Genomic DNA, 14,980 nt, shown 5'->3' with positions numbered 1-14,980 from the left:
TAGCTATGCAAAAAGCTACCATTGATAAATAGTCATTTTAGTAAAAAGTCATCATTAATAAATTAAGTATGCAAAAAACTACCATTGAAAATACTAGAGTGTTTTAATTACTTATGTAAATGAGTGCCATAAATGTGCAACATAAATTGATGTGTGCACCATAAATGTGTACCATAAATTATATATTGAATTCCTAGGTCCATTATGCATGATCCTTTGCCACATCACGTAGGCCATCTCTAGTTGAGTATTGTGGGTTAGTTGCTACAACTGTTGCTAAACCCTATCGAGTCCACCTGCCGCCACTCTACACTGAGGGGCCGCTACTGTGCGTTCCAAGCATCATCAAAGAGCTGCTCAATCTGACGGGGTTCTCTTCTCTGTGACACTCTACACTCAGGGGCCACTACTGTGCATTCCAAGCATCATCAAAGAGCTGTTCAATCTGACGGGGTTCTCTTCTCTGTGCCACTCTACACTCAGGGGCCATTACTGTGCGTTCCAAGCATCATCAAAGAGCTGTTCAATCTGACGGGGTTCTCTTCTCTGTGCCACTCTACACTCAGGGGCCATTACTGTGCGTTCCAAGCATCATCAAAGAGTTGTTCAATCTGAGGGGGTTCTCTTCTCTGTGCCACTCTACACTCAGGGGCCGCTGCTGTGCGTTCCAAGCATCATCAAAGAGCTGTTCAATCTGACGGGGTTCTCTTCTCTTTGCCACTCTACACTCAGGGGCTGCTACTGTGCGTTCCAAGCATAATCAAAGAGCTATTCAATCTGACGGGGTTCTCTTCTCTTTTCCACTCTCACTCAGGGGCCGCTACTGTGCGTTTCAAGCATCATTGGTAACTGTTCAATCTGACGGGGTTCTCTTCTCTATGCCACTCTATTCTCAAGTGCCTTCTATGTGCGTTTCAAGCATCATCGGTAACTGTTCAATCTGACGGGGTTCTCTCCTCCATTGCCATCATTCTATACTCAGTTGCCACTACTGACCAGTCCCGGATTGCTTCCACATTTCGATTTGACGGAGTTCACTCATCCAACGGCAACATTCTACACTCAGTTGTTGCCATTAGTCGGTCTTGGATCGCCTCCTCAACTGTTGGATCCAACGGAGTGAAATCCTCTACTGTTCGGTCTTGGATTGCAATAACTTTTTTGTCTATTGATTATCTTGTGTATTGTTGTGTCTAATCTTGTGTATTGTGTGGAATATTTTTGTGTATTGTTGTTGCCCATAGCCATCTTTAATACTTGTTTTTTTTTCTAGAAATTTAAGGGTTTTAACATGTCCAGCCAAATGGAAGGGGAAGAAGGGTGTTTAGAATTACCCCTCAATGATCATAAGGATAGGGATGATGTTATCAGGACACAACAAGCCATACGAAACTATTGGGCAGAAAAAAAAAGGAAACATCGTCAATTGTTGAAGGATACGAAAGCCACACTCAGTAAAGGTAAGGATAGTTTAGCTGAGAATGTAAGTAATGCGACTACCATCATAGAGAGAAAGGTTGTAGACTATTTCAATGTTCAAACCAAGCACATCAGCAATGAAGAAAAGAAGGTAGTACTTTATGGAATATGTAATGATCCATCGATAAAGGACTTAGTTGATTGTGATGGTCTTAATGCAAACATATCATCTATTTTAGTAAATAATCTTCGTAATAGTTTCGTATCCATGAGCAGGTCAGAAGATGATCTTGTCTTAAAAAGGTCTAGTCTAATGATGTTACTTAATAGTGATGTTGACGATATAAACATCAGTGAGCTATCTAAGGTAATTGGTGTTAGTAGAAAAACAGTGTACAATACAATGAACCGTATAATTTCCTCGGGTGAAGGAACTAGTCTACTAAAGCTAACTACAAGATGTAAGCCAATGACACCCATAACATTTGAAATCAAGGATGTAATCACAATGTTTTGGACTAATGAGAGTAGGGTTTCACCCAATAAAAAGGATTTATGCAGGAAACGTGTTGGAAGAAATCAATACGAGGAGCATCCCATTCATCTTCTTGATGTACCTCGGGTATTTACATTTATCTCAACATTTGTTTTGACTCTACTCGGAAAGTTAATTAGCTCAGTTAGCAGAAAAGCTAATTAGCTTATCAGTTACATTTACCTCAGTTAGCTACTAGGATCGCTACTACATAGGTAACTAGCTACTCTCAATAGTTACTACCATGATAGCTAATTAGCTATTCTCAATAGCTAATTTAGGTACTACCAGATAATTAGCTGTACTGCTAGCTAGTTAGCTATCATGGTAGCTAGTTAGCTATTTCGTTATTACCAGCTAATTAGCTACTAGGAAAGCTAATTAGCTACCATGATAGCTAATTAGCTACTATGATAGCTACTACATAGGTAACTGGCTACTCTCAATAGCTACTACCATGATAGCTAATTAGCTATTCTCAATAGCTAATTTAGGTACTACCAGATAATTAGTTGTACTGGAAGCTAGTTAGCTATCATGGTAGCTAGTTTGTTATTTCGTTATTACCAGCTAATTAGCTACTAGGAAAGCTAATTAGCTACCATGATAGCTAATTAGCTTACTAGGATAGCTAATTAGCCACCGTGATAGCTAATTAGCTACTAGACCAGCTAATTTGCTACCATGATAGCTAATTAGTTAGGATAGCTAATTAGCCACCATTATAGCTAATTAGCTACTAGACCAGCTAATTAGCTACCATGATAGCTAATTAGTTACTAGGACAGCTAATTAGCCACCATGATAGCTAATTAGCTACCATGATAGCTAATTAGCTACCATGATAGCTAATTAGTTAGGATAGCTAATTAGCCACCATTATAGCTAATTAGCTACTAGACCAGCTAATTAGCTACTAGACCAGCTAATTAGCTACCATGATAGCTAATTAGTTACTAGGACAGCTAATTAGCCACCATGATAGCTAATTAGTTAGGATAGCTAATTAGCCACCATTATAGCTAATTAGCTACTAGACCAGCTAATTAGCTACCATGATAGCTAATTAGTTACTAGGACAGCTAATTAGCCACCATGATAGCTAATTAGCTACCATGATAGCTAATTAGCTACTAGACCAACTAATTAGCTACCATGATAGCTAATTAGTTATTAGGAAAGCTAATTAGCCACCATTATAGCTAATTAGCTACCATGATAGCTAATTAGCTACTAGACCAGCTAATTAGCTACCATGATAGCTAATTAGTTACTAGGAAAGCTAATTAGCCACCATGATAGCTAATTAGCTACTAGACCAGCTAATTAGCTACCATGATAGCTAATTAGTTACTAGGAAAGCTAATTAGCCACCATGATAGCTAATTAGCTACTAGAGCAGCTAATTAGCTACCATGATAGCTAATTAGCTACTAGGACAACTAATTAGCTACTAGGACAGCTAATTAGCTACCATGATAGCTAATTAGCTACTACGACATCTAATTAGCTACCATGATAGCTAATTAGCTACTAGAATAGCTAATTAGCTACTAGAATAGCTAATTAGCTACCATGATAGCTAATTAGCTACTACGACAGCTAATTAGCTACCATGATAGCTAATTAGCTACTAGGACAACTAATTAGCTACTAGGACAGCTAATTAGCTACCATGATAGCTAATTAGCTACTAGGACAGCTAATTAGCTACCATGATAGCTAATTAGATACTAGAATAGCTAACTAGCTACTAGAATAGCTAATTAGCTACTAGGATAGTTAGCTAGTTACGAGAATAACTAATTCCCCTTTATTACGCAGGTCGATTTATTTATTAGGTTCAAACGAATGCATCCAACTATCAAAGTTCAACTACGAACATTCGAGTCTCTTAAGCCACACTTTGTGAGACGCTTAAAGGATCGATACACATGTTGTTGCATTTACCATGTACAGATGGGTTTTCTGAAGGACTCTGTTAATCTACTACGTCACCATAGCGCATCCCTAACTAATACAGTTTGCACATGTGGGTGCCCAATCTGTCGATCAAGCCCGCAAGAGGAGTGTAAATCATCTGAGCACGTTATCTCTTCCATGAGTTATTTATTAGATTCAATATTGTGTCCGAGAGAAACTGACGCTATCTTCCATATTCATAAATGTGTCATGGGTTTATGTCAAGATTGTGGCCCTACTAGATTTAGGTGGTGTCCAAATGAATTGAGTAGTGAAATATTGATCTCTGTGAAGTTATTTGAGTCAGTGAACACCAATTTCGAAGGAAAGGTGTGTAAAAGAAAGGATCTAGTTCGGAAGATGCTTAAACCAAGGGATTTGGTGTCTCTGTTTGTAGTATCTCTAGGAAAGTTCATTAAACACAACTTCATTTATTCATGGCAGGCCCATCAGTTTAAGACTTGCATATCTGATTTCCCAAATGATGTAGTAGTCTCAGTAGTAGATTTCGAAGAGAATTATACTTTCAAGCAGCAGAATGAAATTCAATCTATGCATTGGTGTTTAGTTCAAGTAACCATTTTTGTGCACATAACATATTTTCGAGTTTCAGGTGATGTTAAAAAAGTAATTCATTTCTTTATTTCCGATGATAAGAAGCATGATACCTTGTTCGTCCAACACTGTTTTAAGTTACATTGGCAGTGGTTATTAGCTCAACGTTTGGAGCTTACTCAACATTGGGTCTGGTCTGACGGAGCTGCGTCACAATTCAAGGCTCGACGTCCATTTTATTTTGTGGGGAGGTATCCTGCTATAACAGGTTTGGAGATGAGATGGAATTTTTTTGGGTCTGGCCATGGTAAAGGTGAACATGATGGTGCAGGGGCTGTTATAAAGCGGGCACTTACCCATGAACAACTAAAGACAGATGGTGTGCACATGAATTGTGCATCACATGTAGTTGAATTTTTAAGAACAAATATGTCAACGAGTGCCACAGGTGTTTATTCCTCGCAAGTCCGAGATATCAAACGTGAATTTTGGGAAGTGAAGATAGATGAAATAAATAGGGAGAAGACCTGGGAGTGCCAAGGAATTCCCGAATTGCGATCTCTGCATGCTGTTCGCGGTTATTCCAGGTTGGATGGTCATTGTATTGCGGTTAGAGAATTGACTTGTTTTTGCTTCCATTGTGTGCAGGGAAATTGGAGATATTGTCTAAACAAAGCATACATTCAGAATTGGGAGTATCACACTCTGAATGATAAGGAAGCAGTTGATGGAGAAACAGGGCAGAATGCTGACTTCACATATGAGGGACTTGGAGATACTTTGAGTGATGTCATGAACGTTGGGGATAACTTCGCTGTAAATGCTGAAGAAGGCAATTCAGAGGGTGCTGATTTCTATATATTAAAGTGCACGGTTAGTAAACAGTGTGCAAGGCAGAATATTGTAGATGCATGGGGAAATTTTGTATCTGCCGAGACATTCTACATCGAAGGCATTTTTTATGCAAAACTAGATGACTACGAATATGTGTACAGGCTGTTAGAAGACAAACCAGCGGCGTATATGTACTCTCATTTGGTCAGGTGCATCAACGTCCCAATGTCAGAATACAATAGCTGCTCCGGTTTATACACTGTTGGTGCTAATGTGTATGAATGTATTTACAATAGTATGCCATGGAATTTGTAGCTACAAGTAGCACTTACCATGTTCTCTTGTAAAACAAACATGTATTTCGGGAAAACAGTTAAATAAATTTGTTTGGAATCAATTTCTTGTATACAGTCTGCTTTCTGTGCTTCTTTCTCAATAAAATCATGTCTTTTTTGTTAAGTTTTAAGTTATAAGTTATAGCGAAATAGCCATCAGTAGCTAATTAGCTGTACAAATGCAGCTAATTAGCTGTCAATAGCTAAATAGTCATCAATAGCATGAAATCAACAATCTGCAACATATTCCTCAAATTACACAGTAGATAAGTACAGTGGGAACAAGTAATTAAATTCTTCATTGAATAATGCCATCTCTTTACATATTTATAAATTACCATTGGAAATGTCTACAAATCTCCTATAAACAGCTAAGCTCTTGCTAGTCAGTGGAACGAGTCTACATATATTATCCGCATATTGAGCTCGATATGGAGTCCACAACCATGCACCTAGTTGGCAGCTCACTATTTGCACCAGGTACTGTTCAGGCATTTCCTCGGGTAGAATGAGACAGCATCTCCGAATATTGAAGTAGTGTCGGAAATGTTCTGTATCCAAAATCAATGTATTGTCGGCATTATATTCAGGCCAAGTAGCCCAAAAATCAGAAAGTCTCTTGAATCTTGCAGCTTCCATTTGCTCACAATTTTCTCGTGCCCATTGACCTTTAAAACGACTTCGCCATTTTGGGAAGAATCTTGCCAAACACTTCCACACATCTGATTTTGGTTTTTCACTCCAAATAAACAAATCAAAGTATTCCACAGCCCACTCTAGAAACTGATTTGCGTCCCTCCTTGGCTGCATATATCTCACACTCATCAAGACTTTATCAAGCTCCAAGATCAAGGCTCTTCTTTCGACTTCTAGTGGTTTAGGTTTCCATTCCTGAAACTGAGCCGCTGTTACACCATTTTCTGGTAGGATACGATCAATCTCAATCAGCTCAGGTTCGGCTGACACAACTGGTGTCCTTTTCCTCTTTAAACCCCTAGTCGACTGTGTTGGGTCTAGCTTCACATTCTGGTGCTCTTGTTTTGTCGACTTAGTTATCAATCCTTGGATTACCTCAGTGCATGTAGCTACTGATTTGCTCGATATCAGTCCACTGGTATCACATGCTGCATCTACCTGCAACACCAAGTCATCCGAGCTACATGCTTGATCAACTTGTGTGACTAGATCACTTGTGTCAGTTGCTACATCTACTTTCAAGATGGGGCCCTTTAAACATGCCGCAACATCAACAGTATCCACACTGCCATTGGCCTTACGAGCAATAGAATCAAACCCTTTAGACTCTGCAACATCAGAAAACACCAACATATTCACACTCACAAAGTAACTAATAGTCTCACAAAACAATATCCTGAACATCAAAGAGTTTCAGTCATAGAACAACACTCTTCAAATTATCTTGGAAAAACATCATAGAGTTCCATTACATAATGTGGATCAAGCAACAACCAATCTGAGGTTTTACTTGTCCAACAGGATAGTAAAACTTCATAAAACCCTAGCAAAATCCCTAAGCTAACAATCATATCCAACTAAACAGTATTTCGCTCCACTACGTCTAGGCCCCTTGACCGAGTAACTGGTCTTGTTCCCGATCGTGGCCCCTTCTTCAGCCTTTTTCTGGTTGGTTCCCCATTTAGCCTTGCTTCTTTCACCCAATGCGCAAGTGTGTCCTCCTCCGACAACCTTCCCATCGCCTCAGCAGCTAATTGCACATCAGCCGTTTCTTGAACTAGCTTTTCAAGTACAGAGGGATCTGTTTGGACATTTTCAGTAGTTGGGCTCGGTGGGGTGGAATCAAGGTCTTGAGACTCGAAGAAATGTTGCATCAAGTGTTCATAAACACTGTTGTTGTGAACCTCAGTTTTACATGTTGTTTCCACTATTTCATGGCATTTCACATCGTTGCCTAATTCAGTACACTGTTCCAAAAGAATAGGGTGCAGCTGATCTGAAGGAGATGTGATAGCAGGACTCTTACTTTCAGCCACATTGGCAGTAGTATCCTCATCTGTTGCAGCATCATCAGCACCAGACACATCATGTGTCGTCCTTAATCCACAAGATTCTACAATAACATGACAGTTATTTAGGATAGCTAATTAGCTACTTTACTAAACTATGGTAGAAGCTAGGATAGCTAATTAGCTAGTACGATAGCTAATTAGCTAGTATGATAGCTAATTAGGTACTTTACTCAACTATGGTAGTAGTTAGGACAGCTAATTAGCTGCCAGTAGCTAATTAGCTACTAGGATAGCTAATTAGCTACTAGGATAGCTAATTAGCTGCCAGTAGCTAATTAGCTACTAGGACAGCTTATTAGCTACTTTACACAACTATGGCAGTAGCTAATTAGCTACTATGATAGCTAATTAGCTAGTAGGATAGCTAATTAGTTGCCAGTAGCTAATTAGCTACTAGGATAGCTAATTCGCTAGTACGATAGCTAATTAGTTGCCAACAGCTAATTAGCTAGTAGGATAGCTAATTAGCTACTAGGATAGCTAATTAGTTGCCAGTAGCTAATTAGCTTTTTTACACAACTATGGTACTAGCTAATTAGCTAGTAGGATAGCTAATTAGCTTTTTTACACAACTATGGTACTAGCTAATTAGCTAGTAGGATAGCTAATTAGCTACTAGGATAGCTAATTAGCTGCTAGTAGCTAATTAGCTACTAGGATAGCTTATTAGCTACTTTACACAACTATGGCAGTAGCTAATTAGTTACTAGGATAGCTAATTAGTTGCCAGTGGCTAATTAGCTAGTAGGATAGCTAATTAGCTTTTTTACACAACTATGGTACTAGCTAATTAGCTAGTACCATAGCTAATTAGCTACTAGGATAGCTAATTAGCTAGTAGGATAGCTTATTAGCTACTTTACACAACTATGGTAGTAGCTAGGATAGCTAATTAGCTACTATGGTAGCTTATTAGCTACTTTACTCAACTATGGTAGTAGCTAGGATAGCTAATTAGCTACTTTACTCAACTATGGTAGTAGCTAGGATAGCTAATTAGCTACTTTACTAACTATGGTAGTAGCTAGGATAGCTAATTAGCTACTTTACTAACTATGGTGGTAGCTAGGATAGCTAATTAGCTACAATGAAAGCTAATTAGCTACTTTCTCAACTATGTAGTAGCTAGGATAGCTTATTAGCTACTAGGACAGCTAATTAGCTACTAGGATAGCTTATTAGCTACTTTACACAACTATGTCAGTAGCTAATTAGCTACTATGATAGCTAATTAGCTAGTAGGATAGCTAATTAGTTGCCAGTAGCTAATTCGCTAGTAGGATAGCTAATTAGTTGCGAGTAGCTAATTAGCTAGTAGGATAGCTAATTAGCTTTTTTACACAACTATGGTACTAGCTAATTAGCTAGTACCATAGCTAATTAGCTACTAGGATAGCTTATTAGCTACTTTACACAACTATGGCAGTAGCTAATTAGTTACTAGGATAACTAATTAGTTGCCAGTGGCTAATTAGCTAGTAGGATAGCTATTTAGCTTTTTTACACAACTATGGTACTAGCTAATTAGCTAGTACCATAGCTAATTAGCTACTAGGATAGCTAATTAGCTAGTAGCTCATTAGCTGCCAGTAGCTAATTAGCTAGTAGGATAGCTAATTAGAAAAGACTAAGCTTATTAGCTACAGTATGGTATACCTGTTAGTTTTCTCCACTCATTTGGTAGAGTTGTACTGCAATCTCCCAAACATAATGCAGCAATTCGACAGGCATGTTGAAAACAAAGCAGATGGTATGTGTGGTTGCATGGTTGTAGGTGAACCAACAAAGACGCAGTTTTGTCCTCCACACCTAACCCGCAAGCGATGCAACGTGCTTGAACTGTCAATAAATCATTTTCTGGTTCTACTTCATTTGGTAAGGGAGCAAGAATGTTCAGGTCCAAATCCTGTCTGGTCCTTACCATTCCCTCCACAAAATGTAGCTTCTTCTTAAGGCAGCTAACTACCTGTTCTTGATGAATGTATTGTTCCTTCAACGCAACAGAGAAATTTACCGATTAATTATTCTTGTTGTTGAAAGATACACCAACTTTGCTCAGGAATCGTTAACTTACTTGAAGCTTATCCAAATTGTAATCTGCAACAGTATTTACACCTAGAAGGTCCAGGTTCATTGAAAGAACCTGGATCTCTATTTGCAGTTCTATTTTACGCTGGGGATCCAGTGGCCCCTCTAATTCAAGCTCCTGTTGCGCAACCTATTCCAGATAATGCTTGATTAGCACATTTTACCCGTTATTTATAACACAATCACATACCAGCAAAACAATAGTTACCTGAATCTTATTTCTAATTGTTGTAACAGCAGAAGTAACTTTGCTCTCCATTGCAGAAGCCATTGTGGCTTTCTCTAAATCAGTCTTAAAAAATGCCAATGTCTCACAGGCTTCATGGACATTTTTTTAGCATATAGCTAACCAATGTCTCACCTGTATCATCGACATTGGCTTTCCTTGGGTGTCAGTGTGGTGTATGCCCCCGGTCTTGCTGGGAGTCGGCAGTTGCATCAACAGCTGCCATGCTCCAAAATCTGTCTATTTTTTGTGCCAAGGTCCCCATCTTTCGGCATCTTTTTACCGATGCCTCACCATAGACTGCCCAAGCTACCCTATACATTTCAGGGTCTCTAGATTCCTTCGTTGTTTTGCAGTACTCATATGCAAATGCTCTAGCAAATGAAACTGACAACTCATTGTTGACTGGGATCTCCTGATGAACTTTCTGGTGCAGTCTCATGCAGTCATCGTACAAGTCGGCTCGTACATGCTTCAGCTTGACCTTGCCTTTGACTCTAGGCACTGTATATACTGTCATCCAGTCTATATCACTGATCAATTTATCACTTAGGACAGCAGGGTCAACACCCTCGAGTGACAGACCATAGGTGTTGTGGAAGTCCTCCTTTGTCTCGCAAAATTTTGCGAAGTTTAGCACTCTCGTATACGGAGGAACGAGCCATCTGAAATATCATTTCAGAAATCAGAAATAGTGCAAAATCAGAATATGTGAGAATCAAAAACCCCAATCAACAACAACAAAAATGGTGCAAAATCTTTAACTTAGCAAATCAGAAACCCTAATCATAATTTGTATTCAGAAATTTGAAATCAGAAACCCTAATCAAAATCTGTAATCAGATGTTTGAAATCAGAAACCCTAATCAAAATCTGTAATCAGAAGTTTGTAACCAGAAACCTTATTCAGAAATTCTAATCAGAAATTTATAATCAAAAACCCTAATCAGAAATTTCAATCAGAAACCCTAATAAAAAATTTCAATCACAAACCCTAATCAGAAATCCTAAGCAGAAATTTATAAACAAAAACCCTATTCAGAAATTCTAATTTGTAATCAAAATTTGTAACCAGAAACCCTATTCAGAAATTCTAATCAGAAATTTATAATCAAAAACCCTAATCAGAAATTTCAATCACAAACCCTAATCAGAAATTTCAATCACAAACCCTAATCAGAAATTCTAATAAGAAATTTATAAACAAAAACCCTAATCAGAAATTTCAATCAGAAACCCCAATCATCACTAAAGACAGGATTAAACACAAAAAAAGTAATATAAACACACCTGTTGCTACTCCCCGATTTGCGAGACATCCTTGTATGGGACTCCAAGGACTTCGCCCTATTCGATTTTGGGGAAATATGAATCGGCACCAAAGTTCAGACAGTAGTCAAAAAGAAAAAACAAATGTTTGGGGTTTCTGTAACTGAAACATACCTGGACGATGATCGAGCGGGTTCTGTGTTGTAGCTCTCAATCTGCAATGTCGATTTTTTGCTGTTGCGGGAGCTACGTCTGCGTTCGTGCTCTGAGTACTCCATCTGCGTTCAAAATCAGACTTAGGCTAAACAGGAAATTGATGACATTGAAGTCGACCTTAGATGATGGTGATATTCCCCAAGTTCCACTACGTCTGAAACAGAAGTTCAAATATTTGAGTTTTTTCATAAATTAGTTTTTCAAATATTTGATTTTCCCACAAAAAAGACTAGCTAAACAAATAGCTAATTAGCTATGGCCATTTTAGTAGCTAATTAGCTATAATAGTGTTTCCACTCGCATGCTTTTACCCATATATATATATATATTATATTTCATATATGACCTACATGACCAAAAGAGAGAAATTTTCTCATGCTATGTATATATGGAATTGGATAGTAAACTTGATGTTCAAGAACTTTTTGATTAAGAATATTGCAATTGAGAGTGCACATTGTGATTGTGCGAGGAATGTGTATATATGGATTGAATCGGATCAACAATGTGCGAAAAGCAAACTCGAATATAGTCAAAGAAAGAGAGCATTATATTTAGACACCCTTGTTGAATTCAACATATATATGGTTGATGAGTTATCTCCTCGACTATCTCCAACAAACTTTCTCATCAAATTGTTTGTGTGTGTGTGTGTGTGTGAGAGAGAGAGACTGACTGGCTGACTGATTGAGAGAGCCTAGAAGGATGTAGCTCATTTGGTAAGGTTGCCCAATGGAGACCAGGTGGTCATGGGTTCAACCCCTACATTCCACAATGGCATCTAGTGAAATAGAGATATATATGAAGTATATAATAGAGAGGTGAGGAAATTGGGTTTCAAACCCAAGACACAGTGCTTGTAGTGTTATCGACTTACCACTAGGGTAAGCTAATTACAATAAAAAGGAGAGAGAGAGAGATTGATATACACAGATGAATGTAGCTCAATTGGTAAGGTTGCCCAATGGAGGCCATGTGGTCATGGTTTCAATCCCTACATTCCACAATGGCATCTAGTGAATTAAGAGATATATATGAAGTACATATATAATAGAGAGAAGTGAGAAAAATTGGGTTTCGAACCCAAGACGCAGAGCTTGAGAGGAAGAGACAAACATAGACATTGGATGAGGGTTCTATTTCCCATATCATGTTTAATGGAGGAATTAGCCAAACCATTCCAATTCAAATATCATTTAGACAATGATGCCCATTAAATCCTTTACTATTTGCTATATGTGACTCATCTGATATTAACAATCTTACATAATTTGGCTAGAGATAGAGAGTTGGTTGGACTTTCCTTACCATCGGGAAAATCATGTATTGTGCCAACATTAGCGGATGATCACTTTATGTTTTTGGGAGCCTTATGAGAGAACATTATGAAGGCTCTACAAGTGTGAGAATCACTACAACTCAAGATTGAGGATTGATATTCATAAATCTTCTCTCATCTCATGTACAAAAAGAAAGCTAGATGATCTTAGTTGGATAAGAATGGTAGTACAACATGATATGATTGATCAACATGTAGATTATCCTATTGGTTGGGATGTGCCTAATGTGAAAATCCTAGATCGGATATCGACTAAATTTTGTAGACAAATTTATGTATAGGAAATCACAAGCTTGGTCGTTCCATGTTAAACTAAAAGTTGTCCAATCAATCATGATCCTATGACATCATATTACTTACCATTGTTGCCTTGTTCTAAAAAGACTATTGAGTAGTTGGCAACCTCAATGTAGTTCACATTATGGGAGAGGAAAGAAAGATCACGCCTTACTTGGGTGGCATGGAGTCTTATATGTACTCCAAAAAGACATGGTGGAGCGGCTCTTTTAAATCAATATGAACATATGGTGGCTCAAAGATTCTTTCAAACATATAGTGGCCCAAATATTCTTTCAAACATATGGGCAGAACTTATTGCTTACTTCATTGAGAAAGAAAGGTATCAAGCATGGAAAGACAAAGATTGTAGCCTCTTGGTGACATATGGTAAATAGTGATATAGAAAAAAAAAGTGCAAGGTCATTGATAACTCAACATTTATTGGCTTCTTGGCAGAGTGTTTTGGATTTTTTAGAGTGGCATCCATCAACTGAATGGGAAAATGCAATCTCGTCTTTTGGTATGGGATGATAAGCACTCCCTTCTACCCTACTTTAACCGGTTGTCACACTTGGGCTTGGTTATTGTACAAGATGCCATGTTGGGAACCTGAAGAAAAATAATGGCTTTTCGAACATCTAGGGCAAGGTTTTATGTTCCTAAAAATTATCATGCTATATGGTCTCAATTGCAAGAAATGCCAACTTTGCAATATCCAATTTCAATTTTGACTACGATTACACCTAAGATAGATGGGATATTTGTAGTTCATAACAAACTTATCAAAGTAAAAACAAAATATGTTCAATATGGGGTTGAAAGATACATTAGACTATTGAAAAGCATGCTGGTATATGGCGATTTCCCTTATTGGAAACATCTTGGAGGTTGTCAGAATAGGAATTAAAGATTTGTACGCTAGCAACAAGGCATCATTTTTGTCATTTGCATTGGCCTTTATCACTTGAGACTATGTAGCCCCATAATGATGGATGCATCTAGATAGTGATGAGGGTGACATGAGAACCCTCATTCATTTTGAGGATATCAAAGTCCATATTGTATTGTATTTAAAACATTAATATTTACGGAGAGAGAGAGAGAGAGATAAATTAGAGTGTTGCATCCACAGTTAAGATGGGTACGACATGAAGTTGCATCCATAGTTTGTAGAAAAGAGTGTCATAAATTAGAGACAAGATACACAGGAGACAAATGAGGAGGAGGGACAAGCACTATTAAGGTAATCCCAAACGATAAAAGAAGAAACGAAGCATCCTCATGCAAAGACAATAAATGCCAGAATTGTTGTAAGTTGTAACCGTATACATAAGTATACAACTAAGGAGCTAAACGAGCTGATTCTCTACACGTTCATACAGACATCGATACGAGCAGGGGGTGAGCTGTGTTGTGCTATACTATTGATAACAACACAACGATGGGCAACGACATGGATTGATTTGCCGGCGGAGAGTGGCGAATGAAGGTTCCGAAGGATGGGCAGAGATGGGCAGGCATGAATGGGCTGGTCGGACAGGCGGGCGGGCGGGCGGGTGGATGGCCGGATGTCCGAGAAAGGAAGAAGTTGGGTAAAATGGGGAGGATAAGAACACAGGACCTTCACAAAATGTACTCCATGTCATTAAGTGGAGATGAAGAATGAAGAATGAAGAATGAAGAAGAAGAAGAAAGAAAAAGAAACCCCATATAACTGACTTTGAATAGTTTGTCTATGGACTTCACATCCTTTTTTTTTGTTTTGTACACAGACAGACAGACAGACAGACAGACAAACAGAGAGAGAGAGAGAGAAAGAGGGAGATCGATCTAACCCTATCCAACTCCATATATCCATCCCATCAGAAGAAGAAG

Source organism: Azolla caroliniana, unplaced genomic scaffold (assembly GCF_043228905.1).
Source record: "Azolla caroliniana isolate FFs.n. ecotype wild unplaced genomic scaffold, voAzoCaro1.0.p SCAF_5, whole genome shotgun sequence".
Lineage (NCBI taxonomy): Eukaryota > Viridiplantae > Streptophyta > Polypodiopsida > Salviniales > Salviniaceae > Azolla > Azolla caroliniana.
This window is presented reverse-complemented; position numbering follows the sequence as displayed.